General features: G+C 36.9%; 1 long non-coding RNA gene across 1 annotated transcript in view; it reads left to right on the forward strand.

Annotated features, from left to right (window-relative positions):
* Window positions 1-11,257, forward strand: part of LOC136790535 (uncharacterized) — a 51,754-nt gene extending 40,497 nt beyond the window's left edge. Inside the window, exons 5-6 of the long non-coding RNA XR_010830648.1 lie at window positions 6,333-6,601; window positions 8,091-11,257. This is a non-coding gene — a long non-coding RNA (uncharacterized lncRNA). The remainder of the gene's footprint in view (window positions 1-6,332; window positions 6,602-8,090) is intronic.
* Window positions 11,258-19,699: the final 8,442 nt, after the last annotated feature.

Below are 19,699 nucleotides of genomic sequence, written 5' to 3' on the forward strand. Positions count from 1 at the left end.
GTTTTGGACATGTAAGAGATATACAGCTCAGCTTCAGCTTTTCTGTTTACAAGGCTAGAAGATGGACAAGAATATTTTAAAACAGGAATCATTGTTTTCTAGCACAGCCTTCCAAAGTCATATGGTGGAAGGAAAGAGTTGATTACCTTTCTCCTGAAAGGAGATGATTTACATTTAAGAGGAAGAAAGATTTAGCAGAACATTTCAAAAGGCTAGCAAATTCTAAAATAGGGAAACAGTGTATTAGTGTGCAGGATATGGGTCTGAAAATATCTTGTTTCAAAAGGGCTTTAGATGCAATTAGGTGAATGTCATTTAATTCTGCAGTATCTGGAGTTTAACTTGAAGAGGGATAAACAAGGAGCTTGTTATTTATGTTGTTGCAGGCAGCACCACTACCTGGTATTGGATCTGTTTAATACCCTTTGGTTACTCTTTTCCATGCCATGTGTTCAGACCTTGGTATCTATCAGATATCAACAACACTGCTCAGAATTCAATACTACTTTCTAAATTATAAACAGCCCATAGCTCTAAAAAATTAGTCCTAGGAATTATGAAGCTGCAGGTGGGCTAGCAAGGATCTGACCTCCTGTATAATTTACAACCATTGATTGTTACTTTAAGAACTCAAAGAAGTGGATTGAGTTTGTTAATACCTTGAATGGTGCTGGGAATCATAGTCTCTCTGGGGTTGTTAGCTTCAATTGGAAAGCCACCATCTCAAGAAAGAGAAGCTCGGGACAACTCTTAGGGTCTTGAGTAGTACTCTTAATATAGCACTACATTATACTGCTTCACAGTCACTTCTCTGCTTAGATGCTGCTGCCTGTGGTCTCAACTTTTACAAATCACAGCACAATTCTGGAAACCATTTCAGTAAGGGAGAGGAGCCAAACTTATTCTCCCAAATTGACCCCTTTGCAAGAACAGCATGGTCCTGGTTTTTCATTCAACTCTCCTGCGTTGTGCTATGAATCTCTACAATCTCCCTGACTAATTAATGCATAGCATTGAACCCTATGGTCCTTATTGGCTTCTTGAAGTTCAACTACTTTCTCGCCTTTCAATAGCATAAAACTTATGTCTGGGATTTCAGCTCTAGTTTTGGACCAAAGGGAGCTGGTCGAAACTTTTTCAGTTCTCATAGTTCTTATACAGCTCTCTAGGGAAATGCATGTCCCATATAAAGTTGTTCTTTTATCAGACAGTTAATTTCACTGAAACAATTCATTTTAATGAAGTGACCCAGACCTCTATTTATGTCTGTCTTTAAATGGTTATAAAAAATTAAACATATTGAATCCTTCTGTTGAAGTCAAAACTTTGAAACAGGTAGCATCTCATCTTGTGTGCTATCATCTTGTGTGCTGTCAAGTAATGTTCATGACCACATGAATAAGTAACTTACTTGGAGGGAAGCCAGATCAGAGCTAGAAAATTAGGCATAGGCTACTCTGAGGTAAGTGACTATGTGGATTTTGTTCTGCTGCAGTTAAAGTGATCTCACTTGTCCCCTAATAAAAGTTCATGAGAGGTTGAAATATAAATATTACAGAGCAGCTGCTGTGAGTTTAATCCATGTTCCATTAATGAAGGTATTTTACTCTCAGTGCTGGATCAGAATCTGACGTATTGTTTTCTTGCATTTCATGCTGTACACCTGCAAGACTTTTGGTGATATGCATTAGATAAACTGTTTTCTGAAACTAATTTTGGAATATTTATACATTTGTAAAATAAGGGGAAATGTAGAAAAACAAACTACTAGATTGTGCTTTGCCTATACACTGGAAGGGAAAGGCTTTGCAAGCAGAGTATAAATATACTACCATGCTTAAAAGAAACAAAGCATAAGACACGGTACTATATGAGACAGGAAGGCACACAGTCTAAGAAACAACAACTTAGCCAAGACTTTCTTTCATCTCCTTTAAATGCTGCAAATACTTATCGTTCCAACTCAACTATTTACTTCCTAAGGTGCTGAGCAATACTTAGTCTAATTTGAATGAGTACTTGTAAGACCACCACAGAAATCTTTCTCTTAATACAAATCCTAAAAATAAAGTAAAGTAGAAGTTCTTCTTAATATTGGAAGAGGGAGTCCAGATAGGGGGAATCAGTTATCACAGTTTAATTTGCAGAATAAGCCAAAAAATAAATTAAAAAAAAAAAAAAGATAAATGAGAAATAGTCCCATTATGTTATTATTCTGTTACCTAAGAAACTATCTTCAAAACAGAAGCCCTCATAAATACTCTGGAGATGCATCAGACACTTTTCCCTGCTGTACGACATTGTGTATATGGTTTGGCAGGAGTTCATCGTGTAGAAGATAAACTAGCACATAGTGCCAGGATTCTATTACTCTTGACCCTGACCTTTGGCTGCATGCTGTTTCCAGTTGCACTCCATCTTTAAAAAAAAAAAAAAAAAAGAAGAAAAAGAAAAAGAAAGCGACCAATTTTTTTCCCTTTCTTTTAACTTCAGTTTTTAAACTTCACCGTAATCTACCCTTCGTCTGATATATATTTGAAAAACAAGTTTTCTGAACTTTCTTCTCTCTCTCTCCTTTTTTTTTTGTTTTGTTTTGGTAAAACTTCTGTTTTTCATTCCTTAAAACCAGCAGTAGTGCTTCTGCCAAAGTTGGCTTTCCCATTCAGATTTCTCCTCCTTATTTTTTTTTTTTTTTGTCTCTAAGCCCTAACTAGCTCAATAATGTGGAATAGGATAACGTATTCTAACCACAGAGAAAATACATTCTTGGAAATGGTTTGTTTTTCTATGCTATGTTTACTATTCTCTGAACCCAAGATATCCATTTATTGTAACCAACTGAAGCTGTTAGTAGTAAAGACATGGGAAAGGAGATGTTATTTTCATTCATATAGAACCATTGTTCAGAGCTGCCAACTCTGTACAGAAGGGTATGGAACCACCTAGGGCATGCTGCAGTTTTAAGATACGTTTGGTTCCTATAGACTAGCAATTTCTATGACAAACCCGAAAGTACTTCATATGGATGTGATAATTTGCAAAGCATTTCAATACACTGTTACAATGTAAGTACTTGGTAAACTACAGAGATTAGGTTAGTCCACAGGAAAGCAGAGGGATATTCTTGAGAGTTTATAGGGCCTTCTTCGGTTTTCGTTGTTCAGGCAAAACTCCCAGTGAAGTCACTGGGAATTCTGTTTGTATTAAGCAGGACAAAATTAGGTCTCTGTTTTCCCAGTAGGGATCAGGCTAACTGCCATGGATGAAAATGTTTTCAAATAGAAAGCAAAATAAACTTTTTTTTTTTTTTTTTTAACCATCTCTGCTGTGTGGAGTGAACTTAAAAAAAAATAAATTAATCCTGGTATATCCAATGACTTCATTTTGTGAACACTACAGTAATCTGAGCATACTCATCTGTTTGTGCAACATTAAATAAAAAATAAATAAATTAATACAATACTCAGACATTTTTTTAAAAGATACGTGAGGGATAATCAATGGAACTTCACAGAAATGCTATACTTACAGGAATGGAGAAATTAGAAACCCAGTGTATCACAGTCAGATAAAAATCTCAGATTCATTATAGACAATAAATATGTGATGCAATGCAGCTTTCCTAAACGTTTAGTTTACTTTAGAAACAGAAAATGTTAACACAGTAATTATAAACTGTTAATACTGAATTGTATTTAGGCCAGAACTGCAAATGATATAAACAAACTGTTGTTCCAACAAATTTCTTCTTTAATAAACTCTTCTATTTTACCTATATTTACTAGAAGTTGTGGTACATTAAAAAGGAATAAGTTGAAAGCACGAAGGAAATATAGCCCCAAAATACTGAGATTCACCAGAAGTCCTAAATATTGATTGACTGATTAGTTAAGCTGTAGGATTTCTACATATTATGCTTTATGACTCCAGAAGCCATGTTTGCCTGAAAGTTCTGCCTCCCTATAAGATGGGCTATAAAAATTATTACTAATCTTGTGATAAGAAGTAATTGAAATACAGAAAAGATGCAGAAAAGGATAGATATAAAAGCCTACAGAAGCAGTGCTTTGCAAAGCTGAAGTGAATGAATAACTTTATAGACAGACAACATCAACTGAAAGAGCTGTCCCACAGTAACCTTATTGACCTTAGATACTTGACAGTGGATTGCATACGAACCTAAATTTAAATTTGGTTTTAATAGAAAGTTAACAGAAGGCTTAAGAATCTGTATTAACAGCGACTTTCCTCTGAAAAATAAGAAGCTGAGAAACGTTGCCATGATTTTATTTAATGCTGACCCAAAATGTAGTTAATGGAAATATTTGTGTTTAAACCTCATATTTCATATTTATAAAGCTTATTCTGTAGGAAAGTTTTTTAAAGTGAAGACTTTGGGAAGCTACTTGATCCTCTCAGCTTGGTACCCATGACTAGGTAAATATATACAGAAGTAAGGTAAACAGTATCTAGGTGCATTTGTCGGCCTGGGAGCCAGATAACACAGTCTGACCCCATCCACACTAATAAAAGTGTGGCTGCTTACAACACCCCCCCGACACACATACACAGTCTGGTCCTTGGTATGTGCCAAACAGGTAGAGCTGTTGGACTCAGTGATCTTCATAGGTCCCTTCCAACTGGACTATTCTATTCTATTCTATTCTATTCTATTCTATTCTATTCTATTCTATTCTATTCTATTCTATTCTATTCTATTCTATTCCATTCCATTCCATTCCATTCCATTCCATTCCATTCCATTCCATTCCATTCCATTCCATTCAGCATGAGTGAAAAGTGTATCAGGGAATAAACTAACAGTTTAAACATTTGGATAATGTTGACCTTGTCCACTTTATTTTTTGCTTTTAGTCAAAGATTCTGGCTCCAAGCCATTTTACATACTCATTTTAAAAATGTGAAACCTCACAATTTCTACCTATAATTTTCTAGATATATACAAAATAACATTAGAGGACATAAACATAGGTATGTTTTACTGTGCATTTGGAGATACCTAAAAGAAACCCACTCTAGAGTAATTCTGAATTTTATGAATAAACTACTTTCCCAGAAAAAAAAAATATATATATATGTTATATATATAGACTATATATAGAGAGACTATTATATATTATATAGACTATATATATAATATATCTATAGTCTTGTTAAAATCTTATCTCAAAAACAAAAAGGCAAAGAATTTTAACCAAGGTTTTAGGTAGGCATCTTGAAACATATCGAATTTAGAATGAAGTAGGCTGAAGGCGCATATAATGTGTCAGTCTGTGTGGTCTTCCAGTGTTGAGCTCTTCAGGATTGTGGGGATTACCTAAAAGAATCCATTTTTATCAGTGTTTGAAGTAGCATTGAGAATGGACAGTAAAGTTCAAAGAAAAGCTCCAGAATGGAATAAGATTTTTCCTGACAGAAGACAGATCTACATATTCACACTAACTAGTATATTGTAATGTGGAAGGAAGTATGTGAAAACCCAATCTATTATTCTTTTAAATTAAAACCTGAGATTTCCTGTTGCTCCTGATAGCACTTTTTTTCCTCATTTAAGTCTCGTGACTGGTTAAATTAATTTAAATTTATACTGCTATGAAAGGACCTTTCTGTTTCTTCCCCAATGATGTGGTCCTGTCCTCTTCCTTCTGCTTTGCAGTATGTGATTACTAGGCTTAGACAGCTCATCCAGCAGTCTCTGTAGTCCCATGTATAACAGAACATTCAAAAGGAATCAGCACATCATAAAGCTAGAAAGTACGACCATTTCAGAAAAAAAAAAAAAATGACAACACTGGATTTGCATAATACAGAAAAGAGAAAATTAGGTTAGGAAGTATATTAACTGTATTCAAATCTAATATAGACTGTTACAAAGAAGAAATCTCTTCTGTGTGTCAATGGATAGGACAAGAAATAATGGTCTTATATTGCTGCAAAAGTTAAAGTTAAGAGTTAGGAAAAAAGATCCTGTGGTAGAGATAGTGAAGGACTAGAACACATTGCTTAAGGAGAGTGTAGAATTACCATCATTACAAGTCTTAAAAACAGCTGTTTTTCTAACAGCTGTCCACAATGTCCTTAGCAGAGCTGATTCTGCCTTGGGGCAATGAAATGTACCATATGACCTCTCAAAATCCCTTTTCAATTCCATTTTCTCTGATTGCATGACTGGATTCAACAAGTTGTTAATCCATGCCCTGTCACATTTCATCATAAGTAGAAGTTAAAGGAGAAAGAGTGACCATCCAAAAGAAATATTTTCTGTTTTCTATGCAATCTAAATCTGAATTTTTCTGATTTCTTCACCACAGTGCCTGAGTGGGAGAAGACAGACTGAGTCATCCTATGCAAGAGTGAGTTGTGCCCCTGGCAGGAACTGTGCCTTTCAGGGAGTTTCAGATTATTTTATGCTTCAGTTTCCTTCCTTCTAATGAGTATAATTATTTGTCAGTACTAATGATTGTGATTCTCTGGATGGAAGCCATTGCAGAAGTAGTACACCAGTACTGTTCTCACATATTGACAGAATTCTACCCCAGAAGCAGTAAGTGAAGATGGCAACTGAACTCAAATACTTAAGGTAGGCAAAAAATATCTTCCTTTAGAAGCTTTCCAAAGAACTTATCAAACAACTGTCTCCTCTGGCAAGGCAGGGAATTTAAGTTATTTCAGAAGCACTGTTTCCTGAGAACTTCAACTATAATAATAAATTAAGAATGCCAAGGACTGCTCTTTGGCCTCAGAGTCAAATGCCCAAACCTGGTTCCATTCATGCTATTAAACTACTTTGCCCACTAAAACACCATCGGGAAGAGTCCATACTAAGTCCTGAGTTGTGCCAGAAGTTGTTCAGGAATGTGTTGATTGACCGTGTGGGGAAACAAGAAAAATTTAAAAAATAAAATAAAATAATGATGATCAGAGAGAATTTAACAGTGTAGCTGCTGAATTCTGAGTGGCTGGAAATATCCCCTAATCCTAGTTAATTTACTAGTGTGGAGGTTACACAGTGGTTAAAAATGCAATGTAAATTGTATATCTAGATTGAATCTCACCAGAAAGTACGTTAAGTAGATAGAGAATTGCAGTATATATATTATATATATATATATATATAAAATACCTTTTCCTTCATTGTCATTCTTACTGGCACAAGAACTGCAGCTGCCTATGTTTGGACAAGTTTCACAGTTTTGGTGAAATAGAAGAAATTCCTTATAGCTTTCAAGGAGAGGCTCATAATCCTGCAGCTGAAGGAGAGTACACCTCAGTGATAAGTGATGTGGCTTTGCATGGGGAAGCTAAGTACATAGGGAGGAAGGTTGTAAGGAGGCTGATAAATTCCTGCAGATGCAGCTGTAAAGATAATCTTGGTCCAGTTAAAAAAATAAATTTCACAAGTACCTGAAATGTTCCTTTTCTCATGATAGTTTTATCTGCCCTATAGTGCATTCCTGGGGCATAATCCCTGAGTTTATCTGAGAAACATACTTCAGAAACCTTCCTCAGTATATCAGCAGGGCATGCGAACAAAGGAATTCACATAAAACCAGGCAGCCCTTCAGGAGATACCTGTTCTTCAGGTAAACACTGCAACGCAACTCATGTTCTCTAGGAGATGAGCCAAAGGAAAAACATCTAGGAAGCACCAATGTAGCAAGAATAATTAATTGATAAAGTATTTCAAGAACTCCATTAATTATTTAAAAGTACTACTTTAAAAGAAAAAAAAAAAACTAGAAAAGTACTCACTTATCAAAGATTGCTGGCAATGGAACAAAGAGGAGGGTAGCTAAGGTTTCAATTATGGTGCAAAGAAATTATAAAAACAGTAGTAAAATATGTAGGTGGTATAAAAGAAGCTAAAGCAACAAGATAGAAACACAGCAGGAGGTACCAGGTTGAGAACATGTTTTGAGTGTATAGCCAAGGTTCCTGGATCAATCATGAAGGAGAGGCTAAGGCCCCAGGAGAGCAATTACAGGGAATCTATCCATTTATAGAGACTGTTTTGTTTTAGAGGTGACTGTATGCTAATAATGACTGTTATTTATTTTATTTATTTACAGGAGTGCCATGGTTACTCAGGCAAATTTCAGTCTCTGTGTGCAGGGTGCTAAGTGCATACAAAGTTGTCCACACCTCAAACAGCAAACAAACCATCTAAATGGGGAAGCACATGTAGATCCAGCTGGAAAAGTGAGCTACAATGTGACAGCAAGCATCCAAAACTGCAGATATTCAGCAACCTGAGCTTGTCTTAGCCTCATGACAATGCAGTACCTCAAACCCAAATATACCCTTTCTTTCTTAGCCTTAGGAACATGGGATGCCAGAAATATTCTAGTCTATGTAAGAAGAACAAAGCCACAATTAATGGCTGGAAATTCATTAGTGGTTTGCATTGTGCTGTGCAGCACCTCTTGCTAGGATGTGTCATGGACATCCCAAGAAGAAAGAAGCAGTAAGCTTCAAAGTAAGCTTGTTCCTTATGCAGTGGTCAGTAGACCTATGAAGCATCTTCCCAAATGATGTTGTAGATGCAAAAACTTATGTGGCTTGAAATGGGCACTGTACAAGAGCATGGGAAAAAAAAACACTGAGGATTACTGACTAGATAAATCATGTCAAACTTAGGAAATCCCCTAAAATAGTTGAAAGCTGAGACAGTATTTGGGGAAGTATCATTTAGACTTCCCTGTTTTTGCTATTCTTTAGGTGTCCCTTACAGACAGTGTTGGAGATGGTATGTCTGTTTTTATGACCTTATGTACTAGAGCAGCAGCTGATTAGCATCCTGATTCATATATGGACTATTTCCAAGGTGCACATATCTTGGTCTTGTGTAACAAGGACCACATGGCACCACATGGAAAAAGAGTACAGCGTGTTAGTTTTCCTCTTTCACTTTTCTTCCACCCCTCCTCCTCAGCAATACTATGTAAGCAGCTGTTTTTGTTACTCCTCCTTGGGCCAAAGAATGAATGATGTCTGTGTTGCTTTGAAGGAATCCCTCTTTGAAGGAATTCCTCTTTGAACTCCTTTTTGAATTCCTTCATAAAGGTCATGCATCCTTGCATGGAAAGCAGAAAAGTTGAAGTTTATGAACATGAGGAGTATTCACATTAAAAGTGGGGATTGACATTTACTATATATTTAGAGTGTCAAGAAACAAGGCTGAGGCTCTGGGGACAAGTCCCCTAGGTATTGCGAAAATGGAAAAATGGAAAATGGAAAAATAAAGGAGTCATATTAAATTAAGTTGGCATGTACTTTTATTTTAGTACTGTTTCCTAAAATTTTCAAGATTATTCACATACAGCAAAGAGAAAAATAATAAAATAAATAAAATAAAATAAAAATAAAATAAAATAAATAAAAAACTGTCATGACGAAACTTGCAATGTTGCTTATAGGATAGTTAGTGATAAGAAGATCATTCAGTAGAAACAAACAGCAGCACATAGAACTGCCACTTCGGACAAACACCAGCTGTTCTGTTTATGTTTTAGCCAAGCACCAAAGGGAACTCTTCTCTTTATCTACTGTTAATATTTTTTTCTTATGGCAGAGCATAAAACAAAAACTTTTTTGCTGATTTTGCATCTGCATATATATACATACATACGTATTTATATTCCAATACACACATACACATATATATTTTCACAGCTATCTATCTATCTAAGAATAGCTACTGTGTATGTTATGCTTACTGATGTATGGGTTAAGTAGTTAGAAATCATTATTTTTTTAAATACATTAAATGCAGAATGTAAGTGTGCAACAAGACAGTGTAGATGTAGCAAAGGATTAAATAAAAAGCTGGGACAGACAAACTCAATCCCACCAGAAGCTAGCTAATTTATGAGGTTTCCATTGAGCTTAGAAGAGGTTATGTAGTATGCTACTTTTCATTTACTTTTATTTCACTTTTTGTTTTCCTGTAGTGAATACCTCATTTTTTTTCCAGAATATCATTAGTCTAATGAGCAGAATGGCTCTTGCATATATGAATGAAGTTTTAGATACTTATAGTAGAGAAGATTTGGAGCATTAGTAAAATTTCAATGTTAAGCCTAAAGTTTGATCCTAGCTTGGTCCCTGGGGGGCTTCAGGGGCAATAGTGGGGCCTCCTAGCACGGAGTAGGGTGCTCTGCGTAAGGAAGCGAGGGCTCCAGGGGAAGAGACCTTGCAGCAGGGCAGGCAGCCACAGGCTCAAGCAGCAAAATAAAATGGATAATCAGGTGAATAGTAAAGCGGTGCAATTAAAAGAAGAGGAAGAACCAATGGACACTTCCAGTGTAACTCACACAGAACGCTACAAGACACTGATAGAGGCAGGCCTCCCACAGAAGGTGGCAGAGAGACCTGATGAAATATTTCAGACGGGGTTGGTAGCTTATGATAATCTTCATGAACAAGCAATTGATGTTCTTAGGGAACTTAATGAAAAAAAAAGAGCCCTCTCTGTATTACAGTAGTTTAAAGTGACCTGTCGCACGTATAGAAAAAAAGTGCATTTTTATGTGGAGTTATGAAGACCTACAGGCAAAGAGAGAAACAAGGCAGCAAAGTACAGTAATCAACAAAGGGACCAGATGAAGCAAAGATCGTGGTTTTCCTAGAGAGGACTGCTTATATTTGGATGTCACTACAGAACTTTTCAATACTTAAAGGGGTCTTATAAAAAAGATGGAGAAGGACTCTTTACTTGGGTAGATAATGATAGGACAAGGGGGAATGGTCTTAAATTAAAAGAGGATAGATTTAGACTAGACATTAGGAGGAAATTCTTCACTGGGGTAGTGAGGCACTCGCACAGGTTGCCCAGAGAAATTGTGGATGCCCCATCCCTGGAGGTGGTCTAGGCCAGGCTGGATGGGGCCTTGGTCAACCTGATATGTGGGTAGCATCCCTGGCTATGGCAGGGGGGTTAGAGTTAGAAGATCTTTAAGATCCCTTCCAACCCAAGCCATTCCATGATTCTATGATTGGTTTCTCTGTCTTTGTGTGTATGTTTATACATATATGTATATATTATATTCACATACCTGCACAAATTTGTACATGTTAGATGTTTGGATAAAACTGAATGTTCTTGAAGGATATAATTAAATCATGTGGAAGTGTCTTTTATTTTTATTTTATTTATTTGCATTTTTTAAGGCTGCTGCTATTAATGAAATTCCAGATATATATATATATATATGTGTATGTGTGTATATATATTCTTACAATCTTTTAAATACTAGGGGGTTAACAGGTTCAATATAATTCATGTTCTGCTTCCAATTGGACTGGAATCCAGCTATAATCACTAGATCACAAAGGCTTTGTGTGTGTGTGTGTGTGTGTCTAAATGTACAAGTCAGTTTAAACACAGAACATATTTTTAAAATTAAGTCTTAATTTCCAGCTCCATATTTGCTAAAATAAATAAAGTTTACAGTATGAATGTATAGGTACAGCTTGAAATCATGGAAATAAGTTTGACTTAAATGAAAGCTCAAGTTCACATATTTTCCAGCTTATACCTGGAAAATATCAGCTTTTATTGCAACTTATCTGTAAGGGCTGTTTTATAAGAATTAATGCAAATAATAAGACTGAAATTGAGGTTAGAACACCAGGATTTCTCTCCACATGAAAATGTTCAAATTTTTCAGACCAATGTACTATTATTGTCCATGAGCCTGGAAACAAACCCTGATATAAACACAGAATCCAAACCACAGAACATGACTTGTTTAAAAAGTTAAATTCTGTGAAGTAAGGCAGGAAACGAGATTTATCCTTCTGGGATTTTTTTGGCATGAGCAAGGAACTAGGCATGCTCAGTGCATGTCATATCCTTCATCTATCACTGCTCTCTGAAGTAAATCAATTTTTTTTTTAAACTCAAACCAAGGGAAGGCAATGCAGTCACCATCTGAAATGTGTAGAAATCCTTCTGTTTGACATGGCATTAAACAGAAGAAGGCAAATTACAGTGTGTTGCCTTAAGGATTATTGTTGCACATTTTGTGCCTTCTGGCTGTGGCAGTGTTTGTTCCTCGGAGTGAAATTAGTTGGGTCCAAGCCATTTTGCAACATTGTAAAAATAAATTGCTGTACTTGATAAGTGAATGTTAAACTTGTCACTCTAAACTAACTGCAAATTGTTCTTAGTGTCTTCAGGGTAAATTGGCAATCTCCAATTTGCACTACTCAGGTCAGTTCTCTCACTTTGAAGCCAAGTTTAGGCTATAGCTAGGGAACCAGAGCAAACACTTGTCCAGGAGAAGAACTTTTCAAACACAGTTCAAATCTTCCAAATTATATCAGGTTAGAAACTTGGGATCACACTAATACTTATACCACATCATGTTACAAATGTAGGACAACAGTATTCAAAAATCGAGATAACCTGAAGTACTTTCATACGAGGTTGGAGAGGGTGAATGTCCTACAAGAACAAAAAATAAGAAGGAAAATGGTCTTTTATTGTCCAATTTTGTAGTATAGACAACAGTGCTTACCTCTCATGAATTCCCAATTTGAATGGTGTATCTTCATGCAATCACCAGCAGGGTGAAAAGAAGAAGTAAAAAGTGGAATGAAACCACATTTATGTGGGTGAAATTTGGGAATTAGGTCCCTTAGAAACACAGTCTGTTTGGCAGTCCACAGCTGAAATGCAATGCCCTTTTTTTCTCATTTAGCCCTGTAAATCTGGGAATCAGTCAGTCAGCCGGTCAATCAATCTTTCTGTTGGAAAGTCCCACTTCATAAAATCAACATGTCCCTTGGGGAAAATGGCATTTTGCTAAAATAACAAGTAATTTATTTTTTACATGGAAAAACTGAAATAGCATCTTCCTTATTACCCACCTCAGGATGCCTGCACAGAAACAGTTCAGATGATCACTGAGTCCACGCAGGCCTGCTGGAGGAAAGGTTCAGGGATAGAGAACTCAGTTCCAGCATCCCCGGGGTTGTGCTTCCAACCAGCCACTCCTGCAGGACCTGGCTTTGTCTAGAAATGGAGCAAGTGGCTGCTCACATGTCTGCAGAAGACCATTGACAGATCTACAAGTGCACCTGGAAATCTTTGCCCAAGTTTGGCATATAGGGGAAGAAAGAATTGCTTAAGTTCTACTTTTAAGGGAAGCTTAAAAGTAAAATCTTCTGAGGAAAATAATAGTTGCATTTTTGTCTAATTTATTATTAAAGAATCAATAAAATAATATCACACAGTAGTTTTGAGAGTGAGTGAAGAAAAGAGTCAAAAGTATGTTGTGTTTGGAATATCTCTCCTCTGTTTCAGTTTTGAAGGCAGGTTCTTGTTTTCTTGGTTGGTCTGTTCTCTGGCAGGAGCAGTGAGAAATCTGTATCTTCTTAGAGGGTGCAGAGGAAAGAAAAGTTTTCCAACACATGCTAATTATGGGGCAATGCAGCCTTTTTTGCACTGCTTACTACTAGTCTCATGTGACCCGAGTGGGTGAGACAGTAGTTTAGAAACAGCCTGTGCAATCTCTGGCCCCTCTCTTCCAAGACTGCAAATGCATATGCTTGTTCCAGCAGTGGCTTTTGAGATAATGGATACCTCCTCTGGGACCTGGATGAAGCCCAAGATTGAGTTACTATAGCAACAAGTTTCACGAACTCATTGCCAGTAAATATTATGGCGATTGGTTACTGAAATCTAGGATAAGTCATTATTCATGGCCTTTGTATCAAATATAATGAGGAAGGATATTTAATAATGACTTTTCTAGACTGGTTGTTGCAAGTTGCTTCAGGCAGTTCACAGCAGTTTAAAGTACATAATTAAACATAAACAACAGTGATCTGTAATACTGTGAAAATGTACACTGCAGTTCAGTTATTATGGCACTTTAAGACAAGTTCAGGGCTTAAAGTGGAAGCATTCCTTGTTCAGAAAGAAAGAAGGACAAAAGAGGTCTTAAGAGTTTAAAATAAATATCCATGAAGGCAAGAATAATAACAAATTGATTGTGGAAGCTTGATAAGTTTGTCCCTGAGGCACCACTACATTGTGAGTTATCTTACTCTCTGCTTTACCGCGCTTTGCTAAGAACTCATAAAATAAAGTCTCAGGCACACAAACTGCAATTGTAAAGGCAGTTTAACAGACCTTCTCACCCCTCTGAACATTTGCCTCCTTTTCTTTTCTCTCTCTCTCCTCTTTTTTTTTTTTTTTTTTCCTCCCTTGCTCTCATGAGATAATAAGAGATAGCATTAAGGTTAATTCCATTGCAAGTAACTGGAAGCAGGTGCATAATTTGCTGCAGCTTCCAGAGATTGAGCTGCATTCATGGTGGAAATGAATCATAGAATCATTAAGGTTGGAAAAGACCTTCAAGATCATCTGGTCCAACCATTCCCCTACCACCAATACCACCCACTAAGCCATGTCCCAAAGCATCATGTCCAACCTTTCCTTAAATACTCCCAGGGACAGTGACTCTGCTACCACCCCGGTCAACCCATTCCAATGCATAACCACTCTCTCTGAGAATAAATTTCTCCTAATTCCCAACCTGAATCTCCCCTGGTGCAACTTGAGGACATTCTCTGTTGTCCTATCACTAGTTATTTGCTAGAAGAGGCCAACCCCCAGCTCCCAGGCAATAAGGAGAAATAAGATCTCCCCTTAGCCTCCTTTTCTACAGACCAAACAACCCCAGTTCCCTCAGCTGCTCCCCATAGGACTTGTGTTCAAGGCCCTTCACCAGCTTTGTTGCCCATCTCTGGGCACACTCCAGGGCTTCGGTGTCCTTCTTGCAGTGAGGGGCCCAAAACTGAACACAGTACTCGAGGTGCGGCCTCACCAGAGCAGAGTACAGCAGGACCTTCCTGGTCCTGCTGGCTGATGCTGTTGCTGATACAAGCTAGGACACCATTGGATGAAGCACCTTGTAAAAATATTCTGGTACAACTAGAATTTCTGTTCTCACTACACCTCCAATTAACTGAACTTTCAACCAAGTACATAATTTCTTTCATCTCAAAAAAAAAATATTTCGGAAATATTTTGCAGAATTATCTCTGAATGGTTAGCAATAAATGTGAGGAAGCATGATTTGTCTCTTCATAGGTATTCTTTGCGAGTGAAATACTGTGTAATGCTTTATACTAACAACAAAAACAGCAACAAAAATTAATAATATAAGGTTATTTGGTTCACTGCCATGATGATAAAAATCTGAAACAAAAAACTAACAAACTGACAGATCAGGACAGTATAAGAAAGTCCCACAGAAACTATGAGTTGTAGAAAAACAAGATGTAAGTAAATAAATTAATACACTGGGAGTACTTTTGCTTTGCCTCCTAGTTTCTGAGCCACCACAATGCATGCAGGTTATCTAGTCAAAACTTTCTGTGCCATCAGAATATCTAAAAAGTTACTTTATTTTAAATCAAACTGGGATTCTCACATTATCATTCATTACCAAGGGACCACACTTTATGTAAAGCAAAAAATAACAAGATAATTTTTGGTAAGACCAGGGATCAAAGGCACAATGTGAAATTTAACACCTTTCACTCTTCACACACACACGCACACACGCACACACGCACACGCACACACACACACTAAATAAACAAATAAATAAATAAATAAAGGATCAATGCCTGAAAGGAAAACAAAACAAATTAAAATTTATTATTATGATGGGGAAAGCCATGTGGCCCACCTGGGCAGGTGGAAGCCCCCTTATTTTATTTTATTTTTTTCCTGCTCATCACAACAGCTTTGCTTTGCTGCTTTTCTGGGTATGGACAATAAAACTTGATTTTCTACTGCAAAATTTGAGGGCTAGGAATAAACTTCGATTTTTTTATTTCACATAGCCAACTCTGCTCACTTCCCATTGACATTTCCTCTGCCAAGGGTGTCATTGAAAAACAGGGTGCTCCTGTATGGGGCAAAGGGAACTGTTGCTTACTATAGCCTCATGCTTTAGAGGTAAGCTGCAAGAAATCCAGTTAAGTGAAGAACTGAATAACCTGGTTTACAGGAAATTTTCTTACTTTCTTCTAGTAGCTGAGGTCATCTTCATGTCTTCACAATGATACAGATGAGAAGAGGTATGCATGCTATGATTTTTTTTTAATTTAATTTTATTTTTTCCTCAATAGAAACAAAGTCATAGGTCAGAAAACAGAAAAGAGTGTGAGAAAAAAGGGCCTTCCTTCTTTTCACCATTTTTAAAATTCTGTGACTAAAATACTTTCTTTATCCCTTCTCACTTATGATCTCAGTTTTAAAAAAGAAATCATGTTTTTGAGAAGGGAAAGCGTCTCCTTTCTGGATTAAAATTGTTGGTCAAAGAATGAATATTGTCATAAATGATTGTGGAAGATATATTTTTTTTTTCTGAACAACTGTGTTTGCTGTTGATACAACCCCAGTTCAAATTGTATTTGTAGTTTTTCTTTGTGGGATTTACTAATACGGTCTTGTTTTCAGCAACAAAAGTTTTGAATAAAATGCATTTGTTTTTTATTTCAGTAAATGTTTGATCAATTAATACTTTAGCTTCAAACTCAATGTCTCTTTTTTTCCCCCTTTGGTTTGCACTGATAAAATTTGAAGTCTCATATTGGCTTAAGCAGAAAAATAGGTATTTTTCTTATGTAGTTTGCTAGTATATTTAAGACCTCTTCCTACTGTCTCAGTGTGCCAAAGTCTGTGCTTGTCTGGGGCATGAGAGCTTGGCCTACAGATGTTCATAGCATTCCTTGCTTGACTTAGCACGGGGCAGATCTGGAAAGGACAGAATATTAGAGTATGCAGGAGACTGAGCTAAAAGATACAGCTAATGCAGGCTACTCCTTAATCCCCTGTCCTGCTATCAGGAGGATGGTCTCTAAAGACCAAAAACCTGGAGAGCACCTGCACTGCATTTTAAGATGGCTTGACATAGTAAAAGAAATATCAGCAAGCTGTACTGACTTAATCTTCTTTTTGTCTCAGCGGAGGGAATGGAGGGAGCAGAGGCCAGAAAGAAGCAGATGAGAAATGGGGAGCTCATGCAGGGCTGCAAAAGACAAAAGCTACAGGGAAAAGCCACCATTTTGTGATCAGGGTGGACCTGTTCTGCTGTCTGCTTCCCTATGCCATGGATGTGGTGAAGGTATGAGTTACTGGGGGTGGAGCTGTGGTTGCAGATTATACCACAGCTCAGTTGATGCCTGATACTAGTTAAGTAGCAGCAGCTTGATCGCGTGTCTAAGCTGTAATTGGTGTGGCTTTGTCTACTGTGGTGCTATCTGATCTGGTAAAGGAGATGACAAATATATGGATTTATTTAATTTCTTCATTTACATTTACGATAATTTGAAAAGATGCCTTTCCCAGGCATCTAGCCTCCCCCCCGACATCGTTAATAATTCTATAAAATAAAAGCACCATTAAAATAATCATTTCCACATGCACTGAGCCAGCCAGCTGCCTTCTGAAACTCCATCCCACCACTTTATCATTGTGGGAAGCCTACAATCAGCCCTCTCCAAAAACTGTATCGAACAAATGTCTGGACAGAGTGATGCTACATAGTGAGGCTGTATAATGTCTCCATGGAAGGCACAATGCTTTTTCACACCAAAAATAGATAGCATGAAGTTATGTCATTTACAACCTGTAATCTATAGCTCTCTTTGAGCTAGGTGCCAAAACAAGTTCCCAGTACTACTGCTGTCTCTCCACCTCACTTAATAGTTGTTTCTACCAGCATTTTAACTACATTTATTACTTTAAATTCCCTCATAGCCAGATTCTCACTATCAACTGCCACTCTGCACTGAGGACGGGGCAGCTCACCACTGACGTGATATAACAAAACTCTTTGCTAGTGATCTCAGAGTAGAGATCTGTTTGCCCTGCTAGCATTTTGTTGCAGGGTCTCCAGTACCATGACTTTTTTTGCAAAGGGGTCACACGAGCTTTGTCTTATGTGAATTTGTTTCAAACTGTACCAAATGTAATATGATAGAATGATAAAATCACTGAGCCATCTCTCATTTTCTACCTCTGTCTACAGTCCTGTAGAAATGTCATCTCTGAAGCCAAATTGTATGGGGGATACCAGAGGAATGGTAGAGTCTATCAAGAGAAAATTATTATTAATGTAGCTTGATGAATTGAAGGCTGAAAAGAGAAATAAATATCTGCTCATAAACACATATGAGTGGGAAAAAAATAATAAAATAATATTGGTAAAAAAGTAAATGGATTAAAATTGGCAAAGAATTCAGTCTCACCACTTTATGAACATCAAATGGGTTAGTGAACAGTCTCTCAGGAACTAGAGTAAGGGCAAACCAACCAAACAAAGAAACAGCAACAACAACAACAAAATAAATAACTTGGAAAAACCATGTGCAACAGGAGGGATCTGTTTTTGATCCCCCAAATCAGACCTTCCTATATCATAATTGCAGGGGAAAAAAATGTTAAAATATAAATTGTGTTAAAGCATGTTTATATGTTGACTATATCACGTTAGCATTTAACATTTTTCCTTGCAATATTATATTGTACAATGTCAATAACCACTTATATACACTATAATAGACTTTCATGCACTGGAGAGTTTGTAATTGGATGTCCTCAGTCGGCTCTTGTATTGGTATGTCCCCTGGATTTCATGAGTATTATTCAGAGGCTCCTGTACCCAGCTGTAAATCTGTCCCAGAACACTGACAAAAGCTGCAGAGCCAGTATAGGGAAGGCATGATTGTACGCATTTGTTGAATGTGCAATGTAGATGTATGATAGCAGTAATTAAGCAAAAGCCCCACAGGTGGTTTAACTGGTTCCCTCAGAAATGCTAAAGTAAAACAGATCCTGCTCTCAGTCAGAGAGGAGGAGTAGGTGACTGGCAGAGATTTCTTCCCAGCTTGGTTACTCTGCTGTAGCCTTGTAAACACTAACATGTCTTTCCAGTTTTCTATTTCATCTTCTGCTTTGCTGTTCACCGATAAAGGACTTCAGTAAGTTATGATTTCACTCAGGTTTTATCAATCCTGCTGGGTCCGGGGACTAGCAGTGTATCAAGACCGAGAGATGACAATATATATATATATGTATATAATTTTATAAATATATAATTTTATAAATATATAATTTTATGAATACATATCTTTTTATAACTATAAAATTCAAATATAATTACATATATATAATTTACTAAGAATTTACTAAGTAGGAAATTATTTTTTCTTCTGAAAACCACTGTGCTAAAAAAGGAAAATATTTCCTTTTCTGCTAGTTTTGTGATTATCATGAATAGGGGTAGTAAACTCCCAATATGTAGAACAAAACCTCTCTTTTTCAAAAGGGGCAAATTGATGTAACCTAAAGTAATTCAAGAAACACAAGCATTTCCTTCATTTTTTTCCCCTCAGCAGGGAAGAGAGTTCCTAGGGGGGTTAATGAAGATCAGCTGAGCTTTGGAGATGGTCTATAGCTAAATGTCCCTGCACTGCACATTTCTAAAGATCTCATACTACTAGCTTGAAGAATAATTCTACCATGTAGACATCCACTCTGAGGAGACAAGCATGAAAAAGAAACACTCTTTCAAGTGATTCTCTCCTCTGGTTCCTCCAATATGGCTCTCACCTGTGCCGAGAAAGACTTCAACTTTTCTAATTTAAAAAA

The sequence above is a fragment of the Anser cygnoides genome, chromosome 3 (genome assembly GCF_040182565.1).
Source record: "Anser cygnoides isolate HZ-2024a breed goose chromosome 3, Taihu_goose_T2T_genome, whole genome shotgun sequence".
Lineage (NCBI taxonomy): Eukaryota > Metazoa > Chordata > Aves > Anseriformes > Anatidae > Anser > Anser cygnoides.